Raw genomic sequence first — 8,039 nt, forward strand, 5'->3', positions numbered from 1 at the left:
TTAGAGCACAGAGGGAACCGATCAGTCTCTTACTGCCTTAATGATACCTTTTCAAAGATATAAAGAGATAAGAAACACACTGTTAATCACAGAGATACAGATCAGTCTACTCCAAGGGATGATCAAACCTGACTCTATGCATTAGTCCCAGTAGTACCTCGATAGTCCATAGTCACTATCATGTCCATACCCTTCTATGTCCAGTACCTCTTAGTCCTATACTCCGATACCTCTAGCTATAGTCCAGTACCTCTCCAGTATAGTCCAGTACTCTAGTCTACTAGTCCAGTACCTCTAGTCTATAGTCCAGTAACCTCTAGTCTATAGTCCATACCTCTAGTCCAGTACCTCTAGTCTATAGTCCAGTTACCTCGATAGTCTATAGTCCAGTACCTCTACTTAGCTCCACGTACCTCTACCTCTATAGTTCAAAGTACCTCTAGTCCAGTACCTACTAGCTCTACTAGTCCAAGTACCTCAGTCTATAGTCCAGAGATACCTCTAGTCCATAACCTCTACTCTATTAGCCTCAGTACCTCTAGTCAGTACTAGTCCTTAGTACCTCTAGTCCAGTACCTCTACTCTATAGTCCAGTACCTCTAGTTCCAGTACCTCTACTCTATAGTCCAGTACCTCTAGTCTATTAGTTCCTAGACTCTACTTCTATAGTCCCAGTACCTCTACCTCTTCTACTAGTCCTAGTTACCTCTAGTCCAGTACCCTCTATGTCACAGTAACCTCTACTCTATAGTCCAGTTACCTACTACGCTATAGTCCAGTACCTCTAGTCCAGGACCTCTCAGTCTATAGTCCAGTACCTCTACTTACTATAGTCCAGTACTCTACTCTACATAGTCAAGTACCTCTACTCTATAGTCCAGTAACTTCTAGTCTATACGTCCAGTAACTCTCTACTAGTAGTCCAGTACCTCTGAGTCTATAAGTCCTTACCTCTAGTCCAGTACCTCTAGATCCAGTACCTCAGTCGCAGTCACCTCTACTTCATATATTCCAGTACCTCTACTCTATAATCCGTACCTCTACTCTATAGTTCCAGTACCTAAAAAACCAGCCGTGCGCGAACCACAATGTCTTGCCTCCCAGACAAACTAAACACTGCTTGTGCTCGCTTTGGCGAGAATCAGACTACAGTAGCCTCTATAGTGCCAGTACCTCGGTACCCTCTAGTCCATACCGTCTACTCTATTATCCAGTACCTCTACCTGTCTAGTACTCTCTATAGTAGTACCTCTACCCTCTTAGTCCAGTACTTACCCTCTAGTCCAGTACCTCTACCTCGTAGTCTAGTAACCTCTACCCTCTAGTCTAGTACCTCTACCCTCTAGTGCTCGAGTACCTCTACCCTCTAGTCCAGTAACCCTCTTACCCTCTAGTTCTAGTACCTCTACCTCTAGTCTAAGTACCTCTACCCTCTAGTCCGTATACCTCTACCCTAGTCCAGTACCTCTACCCTCTAGTCAGTACCTCTACTCTCAGTCTATACTCTACCCTCTAGTCTAGTACACTCTACCTCTAGTCCAGTATCACCCTCATCCGTACCTTAGTCCATACCTCACCCTCTAGTCCAGTTACCTCTTACCTCTAGTCCGTATTAACCTCTACCCTCTAGTCTATACCTCTACCCTCTAGTCCAGTACCTCTACCCTCTAGTCCAGTACCTCTACCTCTAGTCAGACCTCTACCCTCTAGTCCAGTTCCTCTACCCTCTAGTCTAGTACCGTACCCTCTTAGTCTCAGTACCTTTACCCTCTAGTCCAGTACCTCTACCCTCTAGTCCAGTACCTCTACCCTCTAGTCCAGTACCTCTACCCTCTAGTCCAGTACCTCTACCCTCTAGTTCTAGTACCTCTACCCTCTAGTCCAGTACCTCTAGTCAGTACCTCTACCCTCTAGTCTAGTACCTCTACCCTATACTCAGTACCTGTACCCTCTAGTCCATACCTGTACCCTCTAGTCCAGTACCTCTACCCTCTAGTCCAGTACCTTCTACCCTCTAGTCTAGTACCTCTACCCTCTAGTCTAGTACCCTTACTTAGTACCGCACCAGGTGACTGCAATTAACTAGCAGGTAAAATTAAAATCAGAAGTGGAACTGGACTTATTGGTTCTAGATTTTGGAGTAGTCTCCCATCCAGATCAACAGATCCCAGGACTTAGATCAGACCAGGTCAAAGATTCCCAGAGACTAGACTTCAGACCAGACAACAGATCCAGGGACTTAGATCAGACCAGGTCAACAGATGCCAGAGACTTAGATCAGACCAGGTCAACAGATCCCAGAGACTTAGATCAGACCAGGTCAACAGATCCCAGAGACTTAGATCAGACCAGGTCAACAGATCCCAGAGAGGTAGCTCAGACCAGGTCAACAGATCCCAGCGAGGTAGATCAGACCAGATCAACAGATCCCAGAGAGGCAGATCAGACCATATCAACAGATCCCAGATCAGACCAGATAAACAGATCCCAGAGAGACATAACTCACCTTTTCCCAGATAGCGTGACTTGTCTCCATCTCTCAGCTCCAGAGCCTCATGGACACCGGTAGAGGCACCGCTGGGCACGGCTGCCCTGAAACGGCCTGAACACACAGAGAGGTTAAACTGCTGGGTCGGTGAACAACATTGTGGTACAGTGTATGTATGGACACTTGTATGTAAACATTGTGTGCACCTTTGGCGGTGTAGAGGTCCACCTCCACGGTGGGGTTTCCTCTGGAGTCGAGGATCTCCCGGGCATGGATCTTAGTGATAGACATCCTGACTAGAGAGGAGCGATAGAAAGAGATGAGGGGGAGAGAGTGAGAGAAAGATAGGAGGGGACAGGGGGAAGGAGAGATAGAGAGAGATAGTAGGGGACAGGGAGAAGGAGAGATATAGGAGGGAACAGGGGGGAGAAGGAGAGATATAGGAGGGAACAGGGGGGAGGAGAGAGAGAAAGATAGGAGGGAATGGGAAAAAATGAATAATCAACTATTATATTGACCTTCAGATTTACTCTGTTGCTGTCAGCCAATCAAAATTCAGGTCAGTCTCCACTCTCCTAGCAATCTGTACTGTAGTCGGTATGTACACCTCTGTGTGTGACCACTGTGTGTGTTAAATTAGCTACTGTGTGGGTAGCTTAGCCACTGTGTAGGTTGCTTAGCTACTGTGTAGGTAGCTTAGCCACTGTGTAGGTAGCTTAGCTACTGTGTAGGTAGCTTAGCCACTGTGTAGGTAGCTTAGCCACTGTGTGGGAGCTTAAGCTACTGTGTTAGGTTGCTTAGGACTGTGTTAGTGCTTAGCCACTGTGTAGGTAGCTTAGCCACTGTGTGGTAGCTTAGCCACTGTTTGGGTAGCTTAGCCACTGTGTAGGTAGCTTAGCCACTGTGAGGTAGCTAGCCACTGTGTAGGTAGGTTAGCCACTGTGTGTGTGTGACCTGACTTACCAGGTAGCTTAGCCATGTGTGGTAGCTTACCACTGTGTGGGTAGCTTAGCCACTGTGTGGGTAGCTTGGCCACTGTGTGGTAGCTTAGCCACTGTGTGGGTAGCTTAGCCACTGTGTGGGTAGCTTAGCCACTGTGTGGTTAGCTTAGCCACTGTGTGGTAGCTTGGCCACTGTGTGGTAGCTTCATGTCTGCATCACAGTGGAATCTGTCCCACTCTCCACACTGTGCTTCCTCCTACAAGCATCACACACAGCTAGCCTATCAGAGAGCAGTGAGGTCACAGGAGTATGGTTACCTGGTTACGTAGGTTAGTGTAGTATGGTTACCTGGTTACGTTCAGTGTGTGTTGTGTGTGTGTGTGTGTGTGTGTGTGTGTGTGTGTGTGTGTGTGTGTGTGTGTGTGGTGTGTGTGTGTGTATACGTGCTGAGCTAAATGTGTTGTTAGCAGTGTGTTAAGAGGTCTAGAGCCGTTTAATCTCTAACCTTTTAATTTGACCTTTCTGAGATTCACTAGAGGCTACAGTGTGACCTTTCACTCGATGTTATTGTTGACCATGGCATTACTGTATTACAGACGCAATACAGTGTGTCTATTAATACACACACACCGGCCCTCCCCCACACACTCAACATTCAGAACATTTGAGATTACATTTCCTATCTGGTTCTTGAGTTATCTTTATTGTCTGTCTAACTCTCTCCCTGAGACTCTGCCTCTCTCCCGAGACTCTGCCTCTCTCCCCGAGACTCTGCCTCTCTCCCCGAGACTCTGCCTCTCTCCCGAGACTCTGCCTCTCCCCTCAGACTCTGCCTCTCTCCCTGAGACTCTGCCTCTCTCCCTGAACTCGCCTCTCTCCCTGAGACTCTGCCTCTCTCCTGAGACTCTGCCTCTCCCCCTCTCTCCCTGAGACTCTGCCTCTCTCCCTGAGACTCCCCTTATATGACTGAGAGACAACCTTCTCATTCTGTTTGTCCTCATCAACATTTTAAAGCAATTTCCTAGAGCAACATTAAGATGTTATATATTTATTCTTTTTTATTTTTTATACTGGTCTAGGCTGTTGTTTAGCTACACTAGGTATGTCCACATCACCATTTAAACCCACATCCCAAATCTCTTCTAAATGTACCTGATCTTCATTCATTCTACACACAAACCTTTGCACAACACACCATCACCCTGTTGCTTTGAGAGGACTGGGTTGCTAGTAGAGACTGACTACACTCTAAAAACAAAGTGCAACCTGGAACCAAAATAGGTCTTTGCTGTTCCCATAGAGAAACTAGGCTGTTTCTTGGCTGTTCCCATAGGGAAACTAGGGGTGTTCTTTGGCTGTTCCCATAGGAGAAACTAGGGCTGTGTTCTTTGGCTGTTCCCATAGGAGAAACTAGGGCTGTGTTCTTTGGCTGTTCCCATAGGAGAAACTAGGGCTGTGTTCTTTGGCTTTCCCATAGGAGAAACTAGGCTGTGTCTTTGGCTGTTCCCATAGGAAAACTAGGCTGTGTTCTTGCTGTTCCCATAGGAGAAACTAGGGCTGTGTTCTTTGGCTGTTCCATAGGAGAAACTAGGCTGTGTTCTTTGGCTGTTCCCATAGGAGAAACTAGGGCGTGTTCTTTGGCTGTTTCCATAGGAGAAACTAGGGCTGTTGAAATTGTAAAAATGTTATTTTCCATATATCGATACATCCTATGTGTTTTAATCAAATCAACTATATGCACTGAGATTGTCTGATGCTTTAAGCACACCGTTTGATTAAATAATGAAGACACACAAATGACTAGAGGCAGTCCAACCGCAATTGATTGATTGTGCCGAGCCTGGCTCAGACTTGCTGCGCTGTGTTAAAAGAAAGACAGCAGAACTGTGTAAGCACCCTTTCTGCCTGTCCGCTGCAGTAGTGACTGTGTTACTAGCACCCGTTCTGCCTGTCCTCCGTGCTGCAGCTAGTGACTGTGTTACTAGCACCCGTTCTGCCTGTCCTCCGTGCTACAGCTAGTGACTGTGTTACTAGCACCCATTCTCCCTGTCCTCCGTGCTACAGCTAGTGACTGTGTTACTAGCACCCATTCTCCCTGTCTCTGTGCTACAGCTAGTGACTGTGTTACTAGCACCCATTCTCCCTGTCTCCGTGCTACAGCTAGTGACTGTGTTACTAGCACCCATTCTCCCTGTCCTCCGTGCTACAGCTAGTGACTGTGTTACTAGCACCCATTCTCCCTGTCCTCCGTGCTGCAGCTAGTGACTTGTTACTAGCACCCGTTCTCCCTGTCCTCCGTGCTACAGCTAGTGACTGTGTTACTAGCACCCTTTCTCCCTGTCCTCCGTGCTGCAGCTAGTGACTGTGTTACTAGCACCCATTCTCCCTGTCCTCCGTGCTGCAGCTAGTGACTGTGTTACTAGCACCCATTCTCCCTGTCCTCCGTGCTGCAGCTAGTGACTGTGTTACTAGCACCCATTCTCCCTGTCCTCCGTGCTACATTGACAACCACAGTAAATCAGTGTGTAATGTTGTCTCTCTCTCCCTGTCCTCCGTGCTGCATTGACAACCACAGTAAATCAGTGTGTAGTGTTGTCTCTCTCTCCCTGTCCTCCGTGCTGCATTGACAACCACAGAAAATCAGTGTGTAATGTTGTCTCTCTCTCCCTGTCCTTCGTGCTGCATTGACAACCACAGTAAATCAGTGTGTAGTGTTGTCTCTCTCTCCCTGTCCTCCGTGCTGCATTGACAACCACAGTAAATCAGTGTGTAATGTTGTCTCTCTCTCCCTGTCCTCCGTGCTACATTGACAACCACAGTAAATCAGTGTGTAGTGTTGTCTCTCTCCCCTGTCCCCGTGCTACATTGACAACCACAGTAAATCAGTGTGTAATGTTTTCTCTCTCCCTGTCCTCCGTGCTGCATTGACAACCACAGTAAATCAGTGTGTAGTGTTGTCTCTCTCCCTGTCCTCCGTGCTGCATTGAAACAACACAGAAATCAGTGTGTAATGTTGTCTCCTCTCCCTGTCCTTCGTGCTGCATGACAACCACAGTAAATCAGTGTGTTAGTGTTGTCTCTCTCTCCCTGTCCTCCGTGCTGCATTGACAACCACAGTAAATCAGTGTGTAATGTTGTCTCTCTCTCCCTGTCCTCCGTGCTGCATTGACAACCACAGTAAATCAGTGTAGTGTTGTCTCTCTCTCCCTGTCCTCCCGTGCTACATTGACAACCACAGTAAATCAGTGTGTAGTGTTGTCTCTCTCTCCCTTCCCGTGCTACATTGACAACCACAGTAAATCAGTGTGTAGTGTTGTCTCTCTCTCCCTGCTGTGTTAAAAAGAAAGACAGCTAGTGACTGTGTTACTAGCACCTGTTCTGCCTGTCCTCCGTGCTGCAGCTAGTGACTGTGTTACTAGCACCTGTTCTGCCTGTCCTCCGTGCTACAGCTAGTGACTGTGTTACAAGCACCCATTCTCCCTGTCCTCCGTGCTACAGCTAGTGACTGTGTTAGTAGCACCCATTCTCCCTGTCCCATTCTCCCTGTCCTCTACTGCAGAGATAGCCTGCAGAGTTCTGTCTTACTATCCAGGTCTGTGCCCAAACAATTCGAGCTTCTACTTTTAAAAATCCACCTTTCCAGAAACAAGTCTCTCACCGTTGCTGCTTGTTATAGACCCCCCTCAGCCCCAGCTGTGCCCTGGACACCATATAAAAAAAAATATGTGAATTGATTGCCACCCAATCTATCTTCAGAGCTCGTGCTGTTAGGTGACCTAAACTGGGACATGCTTAACACCCCAGCCATTCTACAATCTAAGCTTGATGCCCTTAATCTCACACAAATTATCAATGAACCTACCAGGTACGAACCCAAATCCGTAAACACGGGCACCCTCATAGATATCATCCTAACCAACTTGCCCTCCAAATAGACCTCTGCTGTTTTCAACCAAGATCTCAGCGATCACTGCCTCATTGCCTGCATCCGTAATGGGTCAGCGGTCAAACGACCTCCACTCATCACTGTCAAACGCTCCCTAAAACAATTCAGCGAGCAGCCCTTTCTAATCGACCAGGCCCGGTTATCCTGGAAGGATATTGACCTCATCCCACCAGTAGAGGATGCCTGGTTATTCTTTAAAGGTGGCTTCCTCACATTAAATAAGCATGCTCCATTCATTTWWWWWAAAKCAGAAACAGATATAGCCCTATATAGTCCCCTTGGTTCTCTCCAGACCTGACTGCCCTTGACCAGCACAAAAACATCCTGTGGCGTTCTACATTATCATCGAATAGCCCCCGTGATGTGTAACTTTTCAGGGAAGTTAGGAACCAATATACACAGGCAGTTAGGACAGCTAAGGCTAGCTTTTTCAAGCAGAAATTTGCATCCTGTAGCACAAACTCAAAAAAGTTTTGGGACACTGTAAAGTCCATGGAGAATAAGAGCACCTCCTCCCAGCTGCCCACTGCACTGAGGCTAGGAAACACTGTCACCACCGATAAATCCACGATAATTGAGAATTTCAATAAGCATTTTTCTACGGCTGGCCATGCTTTCCACCTGGCTACCCCTACCCCGATCAACAGCCCTGCACCCCCCACA

The 8,039-nt window shown here is 47.4% G+C and overlaps 1 long non-coding RNA gene across 1 annotated transcript in view; it reads right to left on the reverse strand.

Annotated features, from left to right (window-relative positions):
* Nucleotides 1-2,507: 2,507 nt before the first annotated feature.
* Nucleotides 2,508-8,039, reverse strand: part of LOC112078720 (uncharacterized) — a 13,484-nt gene continuing 7,952 nt past the window's right edge. Inside the window, exons 2-3 of the long non-coding RNA XR_002895764.2 lie at nucleotides 2,695-2,784; nucleotides 2,508-2,602 (exon numbers count right to left, since the gene is read on the reverse strand). This is a non-coding gene — a long non-coding RNA (uncharacterized lncRNA). The remainder of the gene's footprint in view (nucleotides 2,603-2,694; nucleotides 2,785-8,039) is intronic.

The sequence above is a fragment of the Salvelinus sp. IW2-2015 genome, unplaced genomic scaffold, assembly GCF_002910315.2.
Source record: "Salvelinus sp. IW2-2015 unplaced genomic scaffold, ASM291031v2 Un_scaffold6129, whole genome shotgun sequence".
Taxonomy (NCBI): domain Eukaryota; kingdom Metazoa; phylum Chordata; class Actinopteri; order Salmoniformes; family Salmonidae; genus Salvelinus; species Salvelinus sp. IW2-2015.